Here is a 24,342-nt window from a genome sequence, read left to right as displayed (position 1 = left end):
TTTTTTATCACCATACCACTATTGATATTATAGCTTCAGAAAGAGTGTAAAGAATAGCAACCATAATGATACCTGATCTCAGGGAATTGTCAAATACAGACATGTTAAATGAACTAACTCTCTATAGTCTAGAGCAAAGGACAGTGACAGGCTGCAATTGAAAACTAAAAGACAATTTAATTAGCACAGAGAATAAGAAACACCTCTTTACACAGGGAGTTGATGTCGTCTGGAATACATTTCCCTGCCAGGTTGTTAAGATCCAAACTTCATTAATACCTGGGTTATTTCAAGTGTCTAGATTTAATTTTAGACTCACTATACTACTAAACCACCAAATGAATAAAACGGGCCAAAAAGTCTCCTTTCATTTGTTTCTTGTATGTTCTGAAGACCTGGGAAATGGGCTAGATATTGTTCTAATTCTGATTGAGTTACTTCACATCCAATTCTTTTTATCTATTGCTTCAGTAGTTTGTTTAAATCATACAAGACAAATAGACCTAAATAGACCTTTGTACTCACAGTTACAGTGAAGTGGTCTGAGGCTGGACACTGGATTCAAGTACAGGTTCAGTAAAGGATAGGCAGAAATGAAATCCAATATCGTAGCCTGTATCACAATAAAATAATAAAATAACAATGGGAAACATGGAAGCAAATGTAGAAACAGCAAGCCAGGGTCAAAACCCAACCCCCCCCCCCACTTAGGAACAGTTCAGGGGTAATCCAGGATAACAAAGTGAAGACTAGCATGGCCAACACATGGAAGGTGCTGTAGGAGATTTGAGAATGCTAAGAGGAGTGACCAGGAACTAAGATCAAGTTCTGGAGGATGCAAATGTAGGTCTTAAATAATGGAGGTAATTATAGTCTGACAGGTGGTACAGATTGCCATCCATAGCGCATTATCATGGTTACTGATTGATTGACAGGATTGGAGTTGTTAGAGATTGAGTCTGGTGTGATTGCTCATTGTCTGGTGAGGACAGGTATGACAGTTATTACTTCATTTTATCATTCTAGTTACTTTATAATGTGCTCATGTACTCACACATTGTTTATTTTCACAGATATAAAAGTGTGAAACTTTTGATGCAGTGTGTATGACCACCTGTTGATTTTTAACATAATACAGTAATAAGAATGCAGTAATGTATTTGGACATTAGAAAGAGGTTCTAAACAAAATGATTGTAACAGATCGCATTACTCACAGGAATTATTGCCCTGTATTGTGATTGCAAATAATTATCATTTATTGTAATTGACCTACTGTATACCTTAGATTTGTAGAACATGGAAAGCATAGCTTTCTATGTCTTGCATATCTTCCTTTATTTTCTTACTTACTTACATTTCTTTACAACCAATTCCTATTCCCAGTAAACATCTTGTCATACTCTTAAAATATTAGTACTGTATTGAGGATCCATTGTTCCATAATGCAGACTTGTTTTCTTCTAATGGAAGAACAATGGAAGTTGGCACTAAATTAATATACTCCTTGCACAGAATACATTTTCAGGTCAAATGTGGGACCCAAATGTTTTATATGACAGTTCAGTGTAATTGAAGTTAGATTAGGGTGTCAATGGTTCTGGATCTTGTGATTATTAATGTTGTCCTTTTCATGAGGTTTCAAAGAGTCAGATATTTAAAAGCTGTGTGTGGGAGAGAGAATGCATGTTCTACTTTCAGCTGTGTTTTCTAATAAAGCTGTCACCTAGCAGTCTAAGCTGAACAGGAGAGAGGGTTTTACATGTAGGAGAGAGCAAGATAGGAAATCTCATTCTGTAAGTAGCACTTTGTGTTGTCTCTGCAACACGTTGTGTCCCATTGTCTGGAGCTAGGAAACCAACCTATAATGTGAAGTTATGATGATGACACAGCTCAACTGCGTTAAGCTGCATTAGATAGGCCAGACTTTGAGTAGTTTTGACACTAATTGCAAGCACACAAGTGGATGTGCAGTTTTTTATAAAGTAACTCAACTCACTCAGTATCTGTAGCTTTTAAAGGTAAATAAATTAGATTTTTTAATTAGATGTGGTGGCTTAAACAAGTACATGTATGGAAAGATGTTTACACACCTATGTAAATAATTATTAAAATGCTACATAGAATTCCCATTCACATAAAAATATTTTTCGATGCCAGTTTTACCACAGATTTCATGTGTAGACTTGAGAAAAGAAAGTGATGCCAATGTTAGCCATGTTAACATTTTGTGATTGGACTGTTAGATGTAAATACTGCACAACACAAAATTTTGTAATAATATATACTTCTTTCACTTCTTGTCAGAATGAGATTTGGATGCAAAACCTTTTTTGAAGTACAAAGCCTATCACCTACTCTGAAGTATCTGGAGATCCCTTTCTCTGTTCTAATTCTATTCTATCTAGTTTATTTAAGAACATTTGGCATTTGGACTTTGCTATAGAGCTGATATAATTTCTACAGCATTTTTGTTGGTTCTCCTTGGTTTGTTACTTTTTACAGGAACTATATAAAGTATCTTACATTTCATTGTGCCTCCCTTGGGTGTAAGTACTGTCTTTCTTTTCAGTAGGTGTGACTGAGCTCATCTGCATGTCTGACAAACAATGCAAAGGTTATCAAATCTACTTTACAAAACAAGAAGAAAATGCACTACAGGCTGAGATGAAATAGCCAATAGTCTAAAAAAGGTTGGCTGAGCGAGATATAATTTACTGTATTTATTGTGTACTTGCAAAGGCATACAATCCCTTATGATGTGGGATGCTTATCAAATGACCATTAACTCAGAAAAAGATTTTGATTTCCCTTGCCAACTTTATTTGTTCCCGTAGTTGCACCAGACGTTGGGGTAACAGGTATGCCTGTTATGACTTTATAGCAAATAAAGCTTGATTTCCATTTTGCGTGATCTCCACTGCAAATGTTCAGTCACTTATGCCCTCTAAATGTATTTTTGTTTACATACACATTGTGTATTTGTGTGCAGCTGCTTGAGAGCAAAAATGGAGTCGGGGAATTCAAAGTCAGAAATGAATAAAAACAATAAATTATCATTGTTATTTTTAATAGTATTGCTACTTTAGGCAGCTGTCTCCAATGTTGGAAAAAAAACATTTAGGAAATCAATAAAAGAACCATAATCCAGCAAAGGGAACGCTCAGAGAGCTGTCTGTCTTTTGTGAGACTCAAGATAACCAAATCAGCCAATCATGATGTTCCGCTGGGCAATTCCCCCCAAAAATACAGAACAGCTTGTAAGATCCTCTGGGAGTCCTGATGTTATTGTCAGTGTCGCGTTTGGATCCATGCAGATGGTGAATGTGCATATTTACATTTTTTCTTTTTTGTTGTTTTTATCCTCTTTCATTTGGACAAACCCAGAAGTGTGCTATTTCCATTTTAATGCTCTCTGCAACGTGAGAGGAGGACAGGGCGAGAATACTGATTCTGTTTTGATTCGATTTGACATTTTGTTTGCCCAGATCCATCTTTTTATTGATTCGCAAGGGTTAAAGAAATCACATTTCTGTCTGTGTGTGAGCGTGCCCTTAGCATGTGAGTCTGGGTCTTGTGTTCCTCAGCCAGCTGCAGCCATTCCATTCACAATGCTGTCAAACCTTTGACTCTGATCTTGCAAGGATTAGTGCTTTACTTTGGGAATGTCTGCTATAGCATGCAGTTACAAGATGAAGGGATCTCCTAGGAACTGTTAAGTGACACACTACCCTGCATTTTTATTGTAATACCTCAAGCCCTGAGCTTGTGAGGTGTGTATACTGGCCTTTTTGCTGCTACAGTTGAAATACCATGAAATAGGCCTGTAAATTATATTTAGGCAGAACATTGAATAAAAGTGAAATGGCCGTGGTATAAAAATGCCAGGAGAATTCTATTCTGAGTCTCTTGGTACTGTCACTGATACAGGAGCTACTGCAAAACACATTCTAAATAGAACATTATCATTTAGAAGGTAATACTGATTTTTCTTTTGTTTAAAGCTATTAATTTCTCACACATTAGCTTATAATACTTTACCCTGGTTATTTCTTGGTGCCTGTGTAGTTGTGTATTAAGGTCTTGCAAATAGAGTTTAAGAGTTAAAAGCCTGCCTTTGAGAAAAAGAGATTTGTCTGTTTTCCTATCAAATCCATATTGATGGTAATGAAGCTCAACCTCTTAGGCACCTTTGAGAAGAATTTCTATTTATTGGACTAAAAGCAGAACAATGTTCACTGATGACATGAGGGAAAAGGCTTCAAATTTCATCTCTATTGGCCACCTGCTGAAATCCTTTTAGCTCTAAAATGAGAACCTTCCTGCAAAAGTTTTTTTACATCAACGCATGAGCAAATATCAAAAGCTAGTTGTTGGCATGGATAAGCTTCTGCCTCTTTTTTTTTTCAAATATTTTTGATTCAGGTTGGCTGTACATAAAATTCATACAAACACAGTTCAAACAGCTATTGCAGTTGTGTTGGCTTAATGTGTACTTCCCAGTTATTATTATTTTAATTTGGCCATTTTCTTTCCTTAACATGCACTCAACATTTGGAATTGCCAATTTCCAGTTAAAACAGTTCAATGCTGCAGCCCTTCTACCAGCATGGGGGAAGTGATGTTGAGGCATGCTTTCCTCCAGCACCTGCACTGTCAAAGTGTTTGCTATTTCTACACACTATAAGCTCTGCTTTACTGGTAGTTTGAATTAATTGCGGGAGCAGCATGAATCTTTCTGATTTGCAAGCTCACAGTGCCCGGCAAGTTCCAGGCTGTCCAGTTGTATGCCAGTGGAGAATGCCATTGTAAACTCCACCTTATCTAACACAATCAGTGGTGTTGTGTTTAAGTAATCCTGGTCTAGGAGGAAGTGGAAATGCTTTTCCAGAGGGTAATTTTTAAATAAATAATAATCACACATTCTGCAGACTGCAAATAAAACACACTATTTATATATACTACAGAATTAAGAGATGTTAAGAAACACACACAATGTTTATTGTGTTTGTACCAAAAATGAATTTCTCTACTTTAATTAATCTGTACGCCCTTATTTTTTTTATAGTTAGCCAAATTTGAATGTGGTCAACATTGACTTACGAACGGAGTTTATTGCACATGTGGAAGAGGTGTAAAAGAATCATAACATCTTTCTCTCATCCGATGAAAGCCCTGTGTTACCCAGGAGGGAGCTGTATTTTACTGCTTAGGGAAAAGGTTTCACTTTCTATCTAAAGCTCTTTGAAATCCTATGGGATTGAACGTGACAATAAATAATTATTATTAATTCATTTTAACCTAATTAAAATTCAATTATTTTTTGTCAATTATGCCCTACGTAGGAGACAGTAGGTTCCTGAAGGAGCCTTTTTTCTGTTTTCTTTTCGTATTTGTACTCGTTGGTAAGACTTGTTTCTTAATCATTATGCTGCCCCCAACCCCCTTCCCTGGTGATGTTTTAGCAAGATGTTTTAACACAATTTTATTTGATTTTATTTGTCAAAACACCATGTAATTAGTTTTAATCAGCGGCCACAGAAAGGCAATAAATCTAGTGCAAAGAGATAAAAATGGGATCTCATGATGATTAAATGCCACTAAGCTCTAAAATCAATAATTTGAATACGTTTTCAGTGTTTGAAATGCTGTGAGGCCCAAAGAACAAACTGAAGAGCTGGACAGTGGTGGACACACTTCAGGCCTGGACAAAACCATTTTAGCAACTAGTTTATTACAGCTTAGTGTGAACAATAGAAGAAATTGCTTTTATCAATCTAGTTTTTTTGTCATGTATTTATGGCAAACATTGTTTTTTGGGGATTCTGATATTAAGAATGGGTTCATTCAAGATGATATTTTATGATTAGTTTTCTAAAGCATTAAACATTCATTAATGTTTAATGCAAGGGGAATTTCCCTTTTAGCTTAATAGAGGAGCAGATGATGGCAGTCCATGAAAAAGAAACTCCAAATTTTTTTTCTTAACAGACAGGGCAGAGTGGTGGCTCTGTGGTTAAGGATCTGTGCCTGCGCCTGTGGCTGGAAGGTTGCCGGTTCAAATCCTGTAGCCAGCAGGGGAATCCTACTCCATTGGGCTCCTGAGCAAGGCCCTTAACCCCAACTGCTCCAGGGGTGCCGTACAATGGCAGACCCTGTGCTCTGACCCCAGGCTCTCTCTGTGTCTCATGGAAAGCAAGCTGGGTATGTGAAAAGATAATTCCTAATGCAAGAAATTGTAAAGGGTTAATAAAGTAATGTTATTATTAACAGATATTAATTGATGTGTTTTGTGTTTTTTTTTCATTTTTTGTTTTTGGCAACCCAGGTTTCACATACTTAATTGTATGAGTATATTGAGACAAGTGTTTTATCTGCACTTTGAGATGCCAGTATTAAAACTTTGGAATGCAACAGTCAAAATAAGAGAACATATCTTTTATAAACTGTACTCATTTTTGTGGTGCTTTCTGTTTGAGATGAATGGACTGGGCTCGTATAGACATCGACTGTGAATTTTTACTCTTACTAGTTTGGGTGCTTTGCAGCATGTAGACTAGTTGCATATTCTCATTGATCCTTCTGTGAGTATAATTTTCATGTAATGATTTTGGCCCAATTTCCCTTTTGGCTAAACTGATGATCTTATTAATTAGTTTACTATGAAGTGAGTAATTTGCCCACAGGGAAAATTATTCATAGAGTGGCAGTCAATATAGCACAGGCATTCTTTTTCTAGCTAGTGCTGGTGTCTTGCACTGAAAACCTGACTCATGGAATAGACACGCATGCAGATATACAAAATTGTCCGGTTCCATTAATTATCACATACAATATAAGGATTTAATAAATATGTATCATCACACAGAACAATCTAAATATTAAATGTATAATACATTATAAGGCATACTTATTTGCACATATGGCTGTACAAGAGTCTTCTTAAACTGTTTCTTTAATGTATTTTACATCACACAAAGCTGTTCTGGTAGCACCTAATCCCTGCTAAGCTTCACTGTAGGAAATTACATTTCAGCATCACAATGAATGCTCTCAAGAGTAACAGGAAGTGAATCAGGCATATGAAATAGAAATTTCAATTAAAAAAATGATACAAACCATGTTTCCCCCCCCCCCCTCAAGCAACTTCAGAGCAGAACACCAAAATATAAATGATGAAATTCCAGAGTACTCAGTTTACCTTATACGGCTCTGCTGCGGTTTTATGCATACGATTGTGCAGAAATGGGGTATTGCATTTTTTTCCCCTCTAAATTCATTTTAAAGTTCTCAATACATTTTGACATTGTGTCTCCATGAGATGTCCTCTCACTATTCCACTCTATCGCACAAACAAGTCACATGGGAAACGACTAGCCTGATTTACCGTGAAAGGCTGCTAAGCATTATAACTCTATCAAAAGTTAACCATTCCTAGCAGCATTCATTTTCCAAGCCTCTTCTGTCCTCTGTAATAGCTTCACTGAGGCTGTTAGACAACTCACATTCTTTATACCTGAGGTCAGAAAGCTCCAGGACAGAAACAACAAAAAATAAAGAAGAATGTAACAAATGCTTCCCTTCTTTATTGCTACTGTACCTGCAGAGCTGGTTTGAACTTGATGTGCTGAGCACTGCTATATAAGGCACCAAACTGTAGAAATGTCTTCATTCTGTCATACTGTAGATATTCACTTGTTAATATAAATTACATGAAAATACACAGCACATCCCTCTAGTTCCTATACAGTAAGTCCCTGTCTGAGATACTGTAAAGCTAGAGATACTTGTCTTTCACAAAAAAACTCCTGATGCCTTTATTATCTAAGTTCAATACAGCATCAAGAAGTGCAATGAAACAAGGAGAATAAACTCAGTCTACATATGATTCATAGAGCTATACTTGAATTAAAGTCATTTTAAAAGCTCAGTCTATGAGCCGAAAATTATTTAAATTATACTATATACATGTAAGACTTGTCTCTCCAACAGTTTGGGAAATACTTTTAATTTTAATGTAGCATGACGCGCCAACAATGAAATTATGAAGTGACTCCCATGGACAGCTTGCAGAGAAAGTTTACAGTAATTTCCCTCCCTAGATCCTCTCCCTCATGGAGAAGCCTTGTCACCTGAGGACTGTAAAGATCAGAGAGGTGATGTGGAAGGCCCTGTGCGTCTAGAAGAGCCAAAATATAAAGTCATTTGAGGTCAAGCAAAAACAGTAGATTTACTTATTTCTCTCAGGGAGCAAACAAAATGCAGAGAGATGTGTCTGTCAATTCTCGTTCTTGTTAAGGGAAGACTTCAAGATGGGAAAATATGTTATAAATTAGTTTCAGGGAATGTCTGCTCAGGGAACAAATTGTTTTGTCCTAATGGTGTAGCATTTCTTTAACACACTTCCTTCCAATTATTAAAGGAATTTTGTTGCTCAGATTACTTATTGTAATGGAGTTTCTCATGCAAAAAAACATTCAATAAAATCTTTAAAGATTCTTGACCCAGAGATGTAGCTTATGATTAACATTTTTTCTTTCAATAAAATTATCACATTTTAATATTTATCTACACAGCTTGAAATTGGCATTTGTTTTATAACTCATTTTTATGGCTGTGATTCCTGTACCGAATTTGTCAAATGCCTGACTTATGAATGATGAGCAGTAGACTTATTTTCTTACAAAAAGCAGCCTTCTCTCCAATAGCTAACAACAATAAAGAAGCAAGGTGATAGTTTATCACTGGTTTTGTTCTGAGTTGGAAACCAAGCCTCTCACCGTATTTTTGTGTCTATTTGCAGTGAGCGCTGAGTGTGTTCTGCTGTCAGAAACATAACTATCTTACCTTGTATAAAACAAATCCCCTCTCTCTTACCTTTATAAGGGACAGAAAACTAGACACATTTGCTGACAGTCCTGATTGAGATGCAGTCTGAGGCAATGCTTCCTTTTCCTCTGAAAACCTAACACCTAATCTATTTTAAACCTGTGCATGAATGTAAACAGAACACTAAAGTGATTATTCTAAAATGACAATTCAAGTTTCACTTAATTCAATTAAGTTTCTCCTTATCCTGTTTTTTGTCCCTTTACTACAAAGAAAATTAATGAACACATAATCCATCCATCCAATTGTTTCTTACAATACAGGGTCAGTCGGGAGTCAGTGCCTATCCCAAAAGCAACAGGCGAAAGGTAGAGTACACTCTGGATGGGATGCCAGTGCATCACACGCAGAGAGACACAAACACACACTCACACAATGGCCAGTTTTCCCATAACCCGATTAACCTGCTAGTATATCTTTGGGCTTTTGAAAGACCACTTGGAGGAAGCCCACGCAAACACAGGGAGCACAACACAGCTAGAACGGACAAGCTCCACACAGATCGCACTTCAAATCCGGAATTGTAACTGGGACCTAAGTGTTGTGAGGCAGCAGTGCTATCCACTGTGCTGACACATAATGTTCTAATAAATTGTCATCTGGATTTTTGTAATACAAATACTATAAAGTGGACTTGACAGCAAATAACTGTCAGTACCACTTTCTTATTGATGAAATAGTTGCTTGTTTTTTTAAACAGAGCTGAGTTACAAAAAATCACCTTCCTATCCTATCTTTATTATTCAGATTCAGCAATAGTACTTTTCTTACTTCTTTTAGATGCGTCTTTATTTATTATTGTAATTAATTTGTTCTTCAAAGATAATTGTCTTGCAGTGGAATGAAACATCATACAGATGGATAGACATACAAATACACTGTTTTTCAATTTTGGGTTTTGCCGATGGAAAATATAAAGGATTAAAACGGTTTCGAAGGACATAATTGAATGCAAATCATAAGTGTTTATGTAAAATGCCCTCGAGGAGTCCACAGATGAAATGAGAAAGCAAGGAAATTGGTGAAAACTGCCAGCGTTATATCACTCGACATATTTTAGGAAACCATGTTGACAAATTGATTCACAACCCATAGCCCAGTGGCCATATGTTGTTTCTTTCATCACATCCTGTCCTGACCTTTAAAAAACAATGACAAAGTAGCAAATATCAGAGCTTAACAGTACACTGAGAGTATTTATGTGCCACTTACCTGCTCTCTGTAATGTAGCGTGACATCAGAAAACGAACTATGAAACACATCAATTATATTTTGATGCCTTGCACGTCCTGCAGCCTTCTAGAATTTTATTTTCAGGTTTATATGGGTCATGGCTTTGCAGGCCTGAAGGTAATTTTCCATTATCCAATCATTTTTGGTTTTGATTGCTTAACACGAGGAGAAAAGACAAAAGGTTTAGAAAAAAAGCATGATACTACTAGCTAAACCCCGATTCAAATCTGTACACAGATATTAAAAATTTAACATTGTCCATTTTCACAATTTGAGGTGTGCTAAGAACTAATGAAGATTTAATCCAGTCTCCCAAATTCAGGAAGGGAGCATTTGTTCTTAGATGTTTTAACAAAGAAAAGGCTGTCAACTTAATGTCCGTTTTAATACTTAGGAATACATTCATTTGGCATCCACATAAAAAAAAACTGTTCTTTGTTGTCTCTGTTAGTATTTTAATGCAAATTGGTTATTGATTAACAAAACGTTTTGACAGTTTGAAACAATGGTTAATGTAATTCTACTGTTTCTTATGGGGACAGAGTGGAGTCAGAACCTAATCAACTATTTTAAATACTTTATATTTCTACATTTCTTTAAAAAGGTTTTGGGGTCTGTACTAACATGAAGAATATTCATTATGTTCCAGAAGCCTTCCCCCCTCCAAAAAATATAAAAACAGCAAAATGATAAATCCTTATCTGTTAGGTAAGTGAGATACAAATTAGAGAAATGACATAAATGACTTCTAAGATATGGTTAGATATGACAATAAAAGCCATCACCCTCATTCATTCTTTCATTCTTGAAAACTGGCGCAAAGTGTAAGTTCAAATGAAGAAATGAATAAAAAAAATGGATTTTGAAATCTTTTTATGCCTTATCAGGAAACGTTTGGGTTATTTTGCTCCAGGGAAGAAGGGAAACCTTCTTATCTGCAAATGGTTTTTGGATAAATGGAACTCTGATGCATGCAGTTCAGCCATTCTTCTACAGCATCCTAAATTTTGTTAACATTTTATAAAGATGTTCTGCAAAAAAGGCCCAGCAGAGGATTCCAAACAGGGAAAGGCCTCTGGTTGGAATCCACTGAAATGTCAGTTTCCTGCACTTTGCTTTTTATTGTCATGGCATGTGACAGATAACAGGTTGATGCAGGCTCCTGCACACAAATATTTTCACTTTACTGATAGGCCAACAAAGCCTAGTGCTCTGATATTTCCTTGCTCTGTCATTTTGTTTGTTTTTTATAAGGTCAATGCAGGCTGTGCTGAAAGGAAAATAAAGCCCTATCCATCTGAGAGGCTGCAAAAAAATTTTATGGAAGCAATTTGTGAAAATGATCTACCCTTCTGTAGGTGTGTTAAAAGCAGTTTTGATAAAGTAAGTTTTGATAAAGTAATCTAGTGATGGTTATTACCCAAGATGTTCATTGTCCACTTTTACTTTCATGTGACTGACTTTTATTGATATTCTAATTGCATTATTAGTAACTTCAATTCAGGTAATAAATCAAACACACATTTATTTTCAGTTAATGAATGAAGTAGCTCCACTAAGTACTGGTGTTCAATGTGCAAGCTTACTAGTTACTAAGAAGAAAAAAGGAAAACTGCAATTTCAAATAATGCAGAAAAGGACAATACACAGATGTAAAGTTAAATTACTAGAACAGGTATAAGCTTTAAACTTGCCTTTGTTTCAATATGTATTTGTACTGTACATAAGATGTACTGTAACAAAACTTAATGAAGTCACTGAGATGTTAAAAGCAATGCATAAGGTATAGGATCACTTTAAGGCCATATACAATTTATTGTATTAGGAATTTGTCTTTTTGCATACCCCAACTTGCTCTACATGAGACACACAGACAGGGAGAGAAGCTTGGGGTCAGAGCACAGGGTCAGCCATTTATACAGCGCTCCTGTAGCAGTTGGGGTTAAGGGTCTGGCTCAGGGGGCCAACAGAGTAGGATTGCTCTGCTGGCCATGGGATATGAACTGGCAACCTTCCAGCCACAAAGTGTATGATCTGTTAGTAACCCTCCACTAGCTAGGGAAATGATAACAAGTTTAATTTTTTCAAATTCAAATTTTCCATTCTCTAAAATAAATTGAATGACCATTACACTCTTGGGTTAACAGATGATCTTTGGAAATGTTCTGTGCTGCAAAGACCAGCTGTTACGGTGGCATGTTTTCAGGAATTGCAGTTTTATATCTCTGCATGGGAAAAAGCCTATTTGTTTTCCTTGTATCAGATACACACTTCAGGAACTGCCCACCCTCTAGCTAGCAAGGAATCAATCGGGAAAGAGTTCATTACTAGAATTAAAATTATTGTACCTGCAATACAGTGATTATATAGAAATCCAGCTGCTAGCAAGTTTTAGCTAAACTCTCCAGTGACACATAATCAGGGAACAATGAAGTGCAAATTGTTCCAGTCAGAATTATGCTTTTAGAATGTGCAGTATTTTAGTGCTGTAAGGATGTTACAGAACCCGTAAGGTTTGGAAGTGATTTTCAACGAAGAGACAGACAAGACTTAAATTCAAAAGACACGCTCTTTGTTTAGAACTCCAAAAGCAGAATATGTGGCCTATTACAAAAATATTCCCCAAAATGCTTTTACATCACACATTACAGGCAATTCACTATAAATGCAATTGCAATATCAGCTTGATAAAGCTCAGCCCCCTACATGTAAAGGTCTAACAAATAAAAAAAATAAAATGTCACCTCCTGAATTTAGACATCCTGTACAGTACACAGTATAAATGTCTACCACCTTGCAGTTGCAAAATAACAATTTAGGAACATGGATTACAGCTGGTTTGCTCTGATTCTTTGTCTTCTGATCACTTATTTTATATATTTCAGGGACTAAATCTTAGTCTTCTATGATTTGATGAGTCTGTTTTTATCCTCTATTTTTGTGATCTTACTGGGTGACTAGTACATTTGGAATCCTCAGTTACGTGAAAGAAAACCATTGACTTAATTACCTTTTTCAATTATCCCTCTCACCCTCTCTGCCTTATAGCAAAACTTCATAGCTTGTGAAAATTAGTAATGACTGCCAAAGGCATATGGTAGATTGATAATGAAGCAGAGTGTATGGTAGGACAATCACTTGATTCTCACTTGAGGATGCTTAAGCTAAATGGATGGGAATCTTAAGCACGGAACTTGAGCTGGGAGAAAATGAAACTTTTTTATTTTTCTGTAAATTGAACCTTTTTTTAAGAGAATTGATATGACGATGGGTGTCGCTGTGGAGTCATGGTTAGCATTGCTGTCTCGCAGCACAGGGCCCTTGGGTTCAGTCCCTGGGGGACTATCTGTGTGGACATTGTATGTGAGACACTAATATTGTACACTTGAGCAAGGTGCTTCCCCCAGAACTGCTCCGGTATATTACCCAGCTGTGTAAATGGATGCAAATGTAAGTCACTTTGGCTACGTTATCACTTCGTCTCACTTACTAGCCCTGAGACCTCAAACGTAAGAGAATAAAGAGACCCCTCTGACCTGTCCACGTTTGAACCACTATGGTGTTTTTTCACATACTGGAGGTTCAATGCCAATTGGGAGAGAAGTACATCCTTCACCAACAGTACTGCAAAACTGTAGGCATCACAGGAGGTTGCAGAGGTCACTCTATTTGTCAAGAGCCCTGGCTGGCTATTTCCACCCTGCCCTCAGAGCTTCTCAGCGAATTGTGCGCCACCACTTGATGAATCCCAGTCACAGTCAACACTAGAGATAGAGTTTGTCCTCGTCACAAACCCGCAACGATCGTCTACTGTACCCAGGTGAATGTCTTTACTGCTTGAGTCGATAGAGAGACCCCAAGAATTTACTCATAAAAAATCACATTTTTTTCTAAGAGCTGCAAAGCTTTTGTACTGTAACTTTCATCACATTGGAAAACATGACCTGAAGTCAAGGTTGCCTTAAACACTAGCAATTGCACTCAGTCCCACACATAGACTTAGCATACAGCATGCAGAAACAGTGTACTACAATATGGGATCTTATTTCTATTTTTGGTTTCTTGTTGGTTCATATAGGATATGGAATTAGTCTCCTGTTGCTGTGGGCAACAGCACGAAAACTAACTTTTTTAGCCACTTTTGTTGCTTTTTTATAACCCAATTCATCAAGGTAACGGAATATTTTCTTCTCATGAAATCACCACATAATTCTGTTAATGGGCATTACTATGGAAGAGTTTTAAAATGGTTCATTCACATTGACTTTTTAAACTTGTATCCTTTAAAAAACAGCACTCAGTACACACAATAGGAGAAGGGCAAAGTTCCTTATCTTTTGTGGACTCAAACCCTGTGCAGCAGAGTAAAGGCATTTGTTTTTTGAGCCCAAGAGATTCTTTCAGTTATATCCTTTGTTGGTTGGTGACGGTGCAGTAGGGAGCATTCCTTTTCATTGTGCCTTCATTGACATTTTTTTTCTTTTGTCAGCTTTCATTTCCTGTTGCCTTTTAGGGTCAGTGGGTTCTTTAGTTGTTCAGGTCAGAGACTCTGCTAAACAACAACCGGGCACAGTTAAATTAACTTATAAATCCTATTTTGAGTTTGGTAATGAATTATGGTTTTAATCAGCTCCAGTTAACATTCAAATCAGTAGTCAAGGAACTGGAAAAATTGCATATTCAAAATATGGAATATGGTCAATTAATGTATCCGACTCGGGCCAAATGGCCTCCACTCATTTGTAAGCTTCCTTATGATCACAGTTTGCCAGCATGCACAGCACTACTACCACAGCAACTGGCCTGAGTTTCCACTCACTTTGCAACTCACCAGTCGCTGTGATAAATAGGGTGCGATGATTATCGAAACCACCAGACTGCTATCAGGGTGGTAACTTGTCCCAGCTTGTACAGTATTTAGGTCCAGCAGTAACAATGTCCTTTGTTCAGTCATCGAGTCATTTCATGAGTTTCGGCATTTCTAAGCAAATTGTTTTTCATGGCTTATTCATCTTTTTGTCTTCAACCACATCTCTCGGATGTCCCCTGGACTTCACCATCTTGTGCTTTGATACGTGCTTCCCAAGACCTTGACTCGACTGGCCTTTGTGTTTTGATCCTGTCTGCTCAATGGACTCGTGTTTGAATTTTCCCTATATTTTCGGACTCTTTCCCGGTGGCTTGAAACCCTGCTTGTCTCACTATGGCTTCGGCTTCAATATCAGTATTCAGTATTACTTTCACCAGCCAATTCAGCTTACTCTGCTCAAGGCTGCTTGTGCTTGGATTTTTTCACTCGTCTCCAGACTGCTGCTCATACCAGCTGTAGTAGAAAGTCTCATAATTACATTTTAAATTTGTGTAAACTCTTAATTTAACAGGTTAGACTGTGATACAAAACCTCAAAGCTATTGGAACACAAAACAGAAATACATTTTTAACATCTACATTTAATCTTTATTGTACCTCTATGTCCACTGTTTCAATCTATCATTTATGGTCTACATACTATAAAAAGTAAAAAAACTAATTCTTCCCAAGTATTTCTATTCTCACTAGACAAGGAAAGACCCCAGTTGTAAAATGTTTTTTCACTGCTTTCTCTGAGCACATTGAACTGTGGCACTGAAACAATCCCATAATGCATGGCTCTCCATCCTCTATTGAAGATCCAGGAGGAAAGAAAGATCCAGAAGGAGTAGACAGTTAAGGAAAGGCATTGCCAGGGCTGCTGAGACCATAAAGACTCTTGAGGATGGGATCTTCAAAGGAAATCAATGTTTGGCAGACGAAATGGCAAAGTGGAACTGGAGATACTTCAAAGCTGGGTCTCCATTGTGGTCTCAGCTGTTCCAGGCTTCAGTGTGGCCTGAAGTTGTACCAGAGGCAAACAGCATGCAAATACTTGGTTGTGAAGAGTATTCTCCGCTTTCCAGCCAGCAAAGGCAACTGGAGTAAATTCTCATACTCCAGGTTGTGCTCCAGGGTCTCCAGGTTGTGCTGGTGGACAGATCAGAAACAAGTTGTGCAAACTAGAGCACAGCAGAAAGAAAAAAATGTGCATGATGTGTTTAGCATATTGGAAGCCAGAAAGTGTAAAAGCTGAGATACTATTATTAGAAATAAGTAGTTTAATAGTGCCTTTTTAGATTAAATGAAATTTGTAAATGCATTTTTATAAGGTGCATTTATGGAGGAATCTCTGTGAATATTTCAGAATTCTTTTATTTAGAATTTGGAATAATCAGTTATTTCATGCCTTTTCATAATGCTCACCAGAGGAATAAGGCCTACTTCTGCAGACGCTCCTATGATAGGCCCACTATCAAGCTGCTTGCTATCTGACTTTTACGAACTCCACAGTGCCTTCCAGGAGATTTGAGAACAAAAATGTCCCTAACTTAACCATTCTGCAAGCTTGCAGGTTATGTAACTGTCCCAGTATTCCATTACCAACTCAAGCCTGTACCCGGTTTTGTTCAAAACTTTGTTTAAAACATCCTGCTTATGTATAGTGGATATGTGCAGTATGCTGTTTTTTTAAGTGAAAAAGGGATTTGAACTATTATTATTGATATAAAACATATTACTAGCAGTAGCAGATGTGCCATAATCCATTAAATTAGACTAAATTCACGTTATGCATCAGCGGTTAGCAGGCGGGGTTAGCAGGCATGTTATCAGTAGCTAAAATAGCAGGTAACACAGGTTACTTAAGCATAGGACTTTATATCACAACTGCTGTTCCATTGTCCAGTACATACTGTAGTAGATGAGAACCTACAGGGGTTCATGGTGCAGCACAATTTTCACTTATGGATAAAAGAAGCAGAAAAGCAAAGGACAAATCTCACAGTATCCCAAAGATCCTCACTCCTTTTTCACACATACCCCTTTACCTTTGTTTCTTTTTTTCCTCAGCGTTGCAATGAACACAAATTACAGTTCAGACCCACTTAACCCCTTGACCACCTTTTGTCTGTCAAACTGTAAATTTCCGTAAGTCTTATATTGCATTGCACTCAAGTTTTCAACTCTCTAATTGGTATGTAATATGCTAATTGCAATTAACACTGTAAATTTGGGATACTTAGAGAGTGTCCACCCTAACTGTGTATGATTGCAGCTGTTTTAATATGCAAAGGAGCAGGTAAAGGTTAATTCCATGATGAAAAATAGAAGATTCTCAATATTTTGGCTGCTTAGCCATTTTCAGATGTGAAGGAGGCTCAACACCAGTAATGTTGTGTTTGTTCTTTCTATTTTTCAGTCTGAAATTAACCTTTGCTTGATCCTTTACAGCCAACGCACACTGACTCAGATCCCCACTCAAACTTCTTTTTTTTAATATGTACTGCTTTCCAATAATACTGTGCTTTATTGTGCTTAGTAGGTTATAATTGTATTCATTTATTGTGTGTTACTTGTGCTTGCATAATCATAATTTTATTAATTTACTGCATTGTACTTGCTTGTACTTATCTATTACTTCCTTTGAATGTAAAGTGTGTAAATTGCCCTAGTTTATGGCATCTGGTAAATACAGTTATTTCAATTACTCTGCATATCAAGTATATATTTAAGATAAAAAGTCACATTTTCTGTGTTAATTCAATGTTTAAATTCGTTATACACATTATATATAAACACATATTTGTCAGAAACACTGACTTTCATCAGAGGTTAATTCAAGAACAGCATCTAATTGTTCAGGAGGCCTGTTCTTTATTGCTGGTGTGCTCCCTCTTGTTCTTCTATCTCTATTTCTTTCAACCCTGGTGCAATTTTTCCTGTTTTCTTACCCATGACTTTGCAGGACCTGCAGGTTTTGGCATATGAAAGGAGTGTGCGTGTATTGAGGTGGGCTCTAGGAGCTGTTGCACTAGCAACATATAACAATTGAAAGTAACACAGGAAATTGGGAAATTGTCTATTAATGTTATAGAAACAAGAAACTAACTCAGCAATAAAGTGGCTAGCTTGTCCATCTTGTCTAATCCAGGGCAGACCAACTGAACATGATGGTGGGGATTTAGTTTTGTTGCCATTTTTGAGTACCAAATTGTTAGGACGTTTAGATATAACTTAAAATGGACCAATGAGTTGAGCCTCTTTAGCTGTGTTTGTAATAGCCTGTATTCTTCTCCTTGTCAATCAAAGAGTGAATGAGTGTTATTCTGCCTGAGCTCTGTTTGTGGCCCATTGTTCTGTATGTTCTTCTAGCTGTAACCAAGGCACTTCCTTCATGCACGGAATTCCATGAATATCTGACCAGTCAACTAGTACTCTGCCAGAGTGGCTGCTGTCTAATTAGCGATGAGGATTTGAGACTCTCTCAGTTAAATTACTGACCCCATACACTATCAGAATTTAGTTCTTTGTTGCTTTTAGAACCTAGATGTGTCATTTTTACTTGCCTAACATAATTTGATAATACATTTAAGGCACCTTTTATGCATTTGTTTAATTAGTAAATGACTCATGGAGATTTCTGACTAGTTGACATGTCTATAAAACAGTAAAAGGAGAATTACTTGTGTTTTCAAATAAATAGACATTGCATTCTCTAAAGCATTATTGGTTTGGTGGGTATTTGCCAACTGCTGTGTTCTGTAAAGGGCAGTCCTTTCACCCAGACTCCATGAGAAAAGTATCTACTAATGCTGTGTATTTCAAAGTACTTTTATCTGGTAACATTGTCTTAGTGGCAGTATTATGTTTGTGTCATTGAACTCAATAAATGTATCATTTACTGACTAATTCAGTTTTATATCTGTTTTATGGAGTTTACAATGTCCTTTATAACATTGAAGGCAGATAGTGATAAAAAACTAACCAAACAAAAGCAGCAGAATGCTAATCCAGTAAGTGATATAAAGAACAGTCAGAACAAAAGAAATATAAAAACAAATACTGCATGCAGAACATCATTAATTATATCACAATCTGGGAAAGAATGGAATGTATATTTTAAAATGGTTTCACCATCTTGTTCATAGTTTCACTATTCAAGGAAGAATATGAATGCCAGAATGACAAAAATGCATATTGAATGCACCTCCTCAGTTACATTAGGTGTGGCAAAATACAGTTTGATTACTTGATACCTCCAGAAAATATATTTTAGGGAGCCACTGCATCCTCAACCTGCAGAAAGGGTAGTAAAAAGGGACCAGCACAGGGTAGACCAATATTTACTAAGTCGTCAGCTGGCTGAAAGCTACGTCAAATCCATCTTACTGTTTATTAAAAATTGTAAAAGAGACATCTTGCCCTTTAAAACCACCTGTTTCCTAGCAACCTTCCTGCCTGCAGTACAGAAGGTACAAGTTCAGAACTGTCTGTCAGCACTCTATAGGTATAACAAATATATTAATCGATTTCCCAGCTCCTATCTACATTCACGTACTGTAAGTGACCTTGCATTTAACCTGTTTACATATTTAATGCATTTGTGTCTAAGGCATTTATTCAATCTCATTTCACTCAATTTTTGCAACATTGCCTGACCAAGGACTCAGGAAAACAGATCCCTAGTTGTCTTACGAAGAGTTAAGGATTGCAAATCTAGTGAAAATTATACATTTGGCACACAAACCCTTGTGAATTGAACTATTATCTCTTCAATGAAGTGGTGACATCAGAGGTTTATCTGTGAAAAGAACTATGAGGTACAGTATCTATGACTGTGAGGAGGTGGCTTCATGTGTAATATTTCTGCAAGTGGATCTTAAAACCAATTATAACTTTGAACTTGTTTGTCTTTTTTCTTTTTAGATGCTGGAACAGCATTTTAAACACAAATAGAAAGATGTTAAGAGTATCCTCAGTTCTTGGTAACACATGGGCCTGAAATGCAATAAACTATGGGAAAAACAAAACAAAAGCCTGCTTAGTGACAAAAAAGCCATTAATCTCCATGAGTGATTAACAACACATGAGGGATTATAATATCATTATTTTAAAGTCTGCAGCATTTTTAAATCATCCTGCATTGAATACATAGTTATGAGGCAGCGTAGATCAGAATTATAAATTTGAAAGACACGTACTCATCATGAACATGGGACTGGGTTTTGCTTGTTTTATTAAACCTAATCTTAAATCACTATCTTTGAAAGGGGTACAGTACCTAATCCTGCAATCTACATTAGAAAGTTCGCTTGAGTCATCAGACCACAAAAGTTGCTTTGCTTCCTATGTATAACATCATCATTACTCACAGGTCAAAATCTTAATTACATACAGTAGATGGATATGTCTGATAAAATATAAATGAATGGAAAAGTGTAATGCACAGAGAATAATGCCTTAGAAATCCCCTTTCAAAGATGACTATCTGGAGTAGTTTTAGAACCTGATTTTTTTTCAAACAGTATACAATAGGTCTGTTCTTTGTGTTAGGTCATTCGGTAGTTATGGGACCAGCAGAAGCTCCACTTGCACATTGAAAAAAAAAAAAAAAAGCACAACATTTAGGATGTGAAGTCTTCTTCAGGCGTGTGACCTTTTTTTATTTTTCAGAATGTAGTTAACCTCTATTTGTTCCATTACAGTCTGTTTGCTGATGCAGCTCCCCTATCTAACCTCATTAGGTAGTGATGTCTGTGGTGTACCACAACTGTACGTTAAGTGCTCTCCTTTCCCTAATGCTGTCTCCTTTGTGAATTAATCAGCAGTAAAAATGCAGTGAATATTACAGAATTTATGGCAGGCATGAAAGAAGCAGAACAAAAAGTTAATTTGCAAGACATAGGACAAAAAAAAAACGATTAAAATGAGTATTTGTAGTCCTTTTGTGCACCGCACACAGCTTTGGGGTGGGTACCAGGAATGTTTTCCAATCCTCCCTGTTACATTTTAAGTGACACTAGTCTGACCTTTGCCTTCTTGTTCTGGCTATTTTATCAGCTTGCTGTTCTTCACATGGCATAAGATCTGATGCATTGTTCTCCTTATAGATGGCATTGATAAACCTGTCTCCATCAGTTTTGTTACTCTTCAAACCTGATTTTCTCTTGATTTTGTGTTCACATATCATGTCTTTTGTCACAGAAGATCACCCGTACACATAACCTCCCTCATTCCCTAGGGCAACCCTAACATCACTTTCAACATGCACTTTATACATTAATGGCTGACATATATAATGCCTCCCCACCACACATCCAGCTGTAAACTGCCAGACAAATCATTTCATATTACCAGACTTACATATATTATTGTCTGATAATAAAAACTGGATGTAAGTATTAATATACAGTATACTGTAGTTATTGTATTTATTATTAATGAAGTAATTACCAGGAATGAAGTATGGAACAAGAAAAATAATCCAAGAAAAAAGATTTAATTGAACTTTCACTGGTTTAAAAACTGACATAATGGGAATGTTTTGCTCATATTCACTGCCCCTTTAATCCTTAATTCATTGTAGCAACTATTAGCTTACAAAGGGCTCCAAGACAAGAAATTACATTCCAGGCAGCTGCACATTATATGAATAATTTGCAATCAACATATATTGAAGCTATGTGATTGCCATTATGCTCATTTTTAATTTGCAGAAATATGGAGTATTGTTTAGATGTTGTGAAGAGCGTAACATCTATCAAAATGATAGCAATTTCTCAAGGAATGGCATCCTTTATTCATGCTATATAGTTACTTTTGAATGCAGATGCTGTAAGCTGCATAATATCAAAAGGATCCAATTTTATAATCAGTGGGGTTTACTGCCCTCACAGTTTCCTTAATGGTTATTGTGTTTATAGCTCAAAGTCAGAAGTCTCAGCTATTGCAGAGAACATTTCAGGCCAATGCCTTATTTAAAGGAGGTTATATTCTCTGCAGTTTCCATTTAGTTAATTTATTTTTGTTATATTGTATTATCTTCTGTCATATGATCTGTTCAATTTTACATTGGCATTTCTGCTTTTTTTACATTCAAATAACTACAGAATCATAAAAAAGCATCTGAAAGAAATACTGAAGGCTAAAAAATAATACATAATAAAAGTCACTTTCACTGCAATGTTTTATTAATAAGCAAAAGGAGAAACAGAGAAAACGATGTTATAACTCCAAAACTTCAATATATCAATTAAGACACAATTAACACCTCAGCGCAGTGTAATTAAAAAAAAACATCCTTAAATGGCTTATTTATTGGAATTTGATTACCACTCTGCAAAAGAAATGAATAGGATAATCAGAAAATACCTGCTGCACACAATCACATTAGATATTTCAAGCTCTTCTAAATAAAGGGTATTAAAGACTCTCCTGGAGAAACTTGATTTAGTCCTCTCTTGGACAATTAAAAGTGACAGAGCTATAGAAAGGTCCACAAACGTAGACATTGACGGCCAAGAAAGATACTTGTCCTAAAAATACAATGCCTCTCTGTGGCAATATGGTATGAAATAGGAAAATTAATACTAATGCAAGACTAGTGAAAGTAATCATAAAGGTTCTGGGACAATAATTAATTTTTTGGGTTAGACCCTTTAGATCCTAAAGGTTAGACCCTTTAGAAGTACCTGTGGAGATGTTGCTAAAGGCAACAAATCTATAAGCCTGCCATAGTGGTTATTATAGGAGCTTGGGTAGTTGGGATGAAAACTGCACACAATTCTGTTAAACAAATGTCTTCAAACTAAGCTTGAAAGATTAGTAAGCAGCAGATTTACTTATTCATCAATCTAATTGCCTATACATTTAACAGATTACTGTAGGAGCGCATTCCTCCGCCTGCTTGTAGTTTTCTAAGGTTAGAACAATTTCAAGTAACAAAAACATTATACTCCCAACATGTCCAATGATCTTCGTATCCTACAGAACATTCAAGTAATTTTTCTGATTAGCATTTGTCTTTTTCAAGAATGTTGAGTTACAAACATCCAGGTTTGATTCCTGCTCCAAGTCTCCTCAATACAACAACAGACCTAGAGTTTGAATCTCTCAGTTGAGGCTGCCAAAGGGAAATAATCCCAGATTTATCTGCATCTGTGGGCTGTGAAATCCCTGGGAAAAGAGCCTATTAAGAGTTGTGAGAAGGGAAATATTGATAAAACAGTTATCTTTATTCTGCGAAAAGAGGCTTTACTACATCCCAGTAGCTATGGCAAAGCAAGGCTTTTCTGTCATCTGCATAGAACAATAAATCTACGTTGTCAGTGGTATAGCTAACTTAACCTATCAAAGCTTTTTGGCTGCGCTGATAGTCTAAGGCTTATTTCCAAATATGCATACTATACATATTCATCTAATTGCCTTCACTATGAAGTCTGGACCTTAAAAAAAAACAGTATTGGTCTCATTGTAAATTTCAATGAAGTCATGTTCTCTTTCATTAATTTCAAGTTCTGTTCCCAGATATCTATTGCTTTTCCACATATGCTTTTATAAATAAAACTACTGTGAAAAATATTTTGAATAAATCATTAGCTCAATGTTGAATGAACAAATTTGGACATTTTGGTAGCATCAGCTATTCTATTAAGATGTGAGAGGGTAGTGGGCTCAGACAAGAACTGCAATCTTCTGGTTGGTCTGAACCAACCACCCTCTCATAAAGCATAAAAGAGATAAAGCATAAAAGAGAATTCAATGAGAAACTTAAATCAGTAGGACTAAATCTCTAACTTTTGATCCATCATCATTATATGAACATCAACTTCCATCCATTTATTGGGGGGTGAGAATTAATTAATTGAGAACTAAAGTAGCAATGGATACCATTTTACACTCTCATGAAATTTAATGCGTTTGCTTTTTGTTTTACTGACAAGAATCAATCAAGCACCATACCAAAAGTAATATTTTCTATCTCTGTTAATTAATAACCAAGCTACAGTATCTGGTATTTGATTATGGGACAATGTTCTGCTTTACCGTGTGGACAACTACATTGTCTTGGTTCAAGACATGCTCATTCTCAGCTCATAGTTGGTTTTCATAATTTTAGAGGGCTTAAGATAAGGAAAACAAGATTGTAAATCAAAAGAGGCATTATGCTATACTTGTCAATTTGATAAATCCTTGTTTAGTCCCCCAAATCCCCATGATGCCTTACAATTGTTTTAGGAACATAATTTTAGTTGATTAGAATATATTACTATTCAATGGGCATACAAAACAGTTCAATTAAAACAATGGAGTTTTTATACAATGTGCCTCATCACTTCTCTTCATACAGAACACCTTTCAAGTTTGCACA

The 24,342-nt window shown here is 36.4% G+C and overlaps 1 long non-coding RNA gene across 2 annotated transcripts in view; it reads right to left on the bottom strand.

Annotated features, from left to right (window-relative positions):
* Window positions 1–525: 525 nt before the first annotated feature.
* The window catches only part of LOC148662017 (uncharacterized), a 121,364-nt gene continuing 97,547 nt past the window's right edge, over window positions 526–24,342 (bottom strand). For both annotated transcript variants that reach the window (XR_015939652.1, XR_015939651.1), the window contains one exon: window positions 526–613. This is a non-coding gene — a long non-coding RNA (uncharacterized LOC148662017). The remainder of the gene's footprint in view (window positions 614–24,342) is intronic.

Source organism: Lepisosteus platostomus, chromosome 6 (genome assembly GCF_059453375.1).
Source record: "Lepisosteus platostomus isolate fLepPlt1 chromosome 6, fLepPlt1.hap1, whole genome shotgun sequence".
NCBI classification, from domain to species: Eukaryota; Metazoa; Chordata; class Actinopteri; order Semionotiformes; family Lepisosteidae; genus Lepisosteus; species Lepisosteus platostomus.
This window is presented reverse-complemented; position numbering and strand designations above follow the sequence as displayed.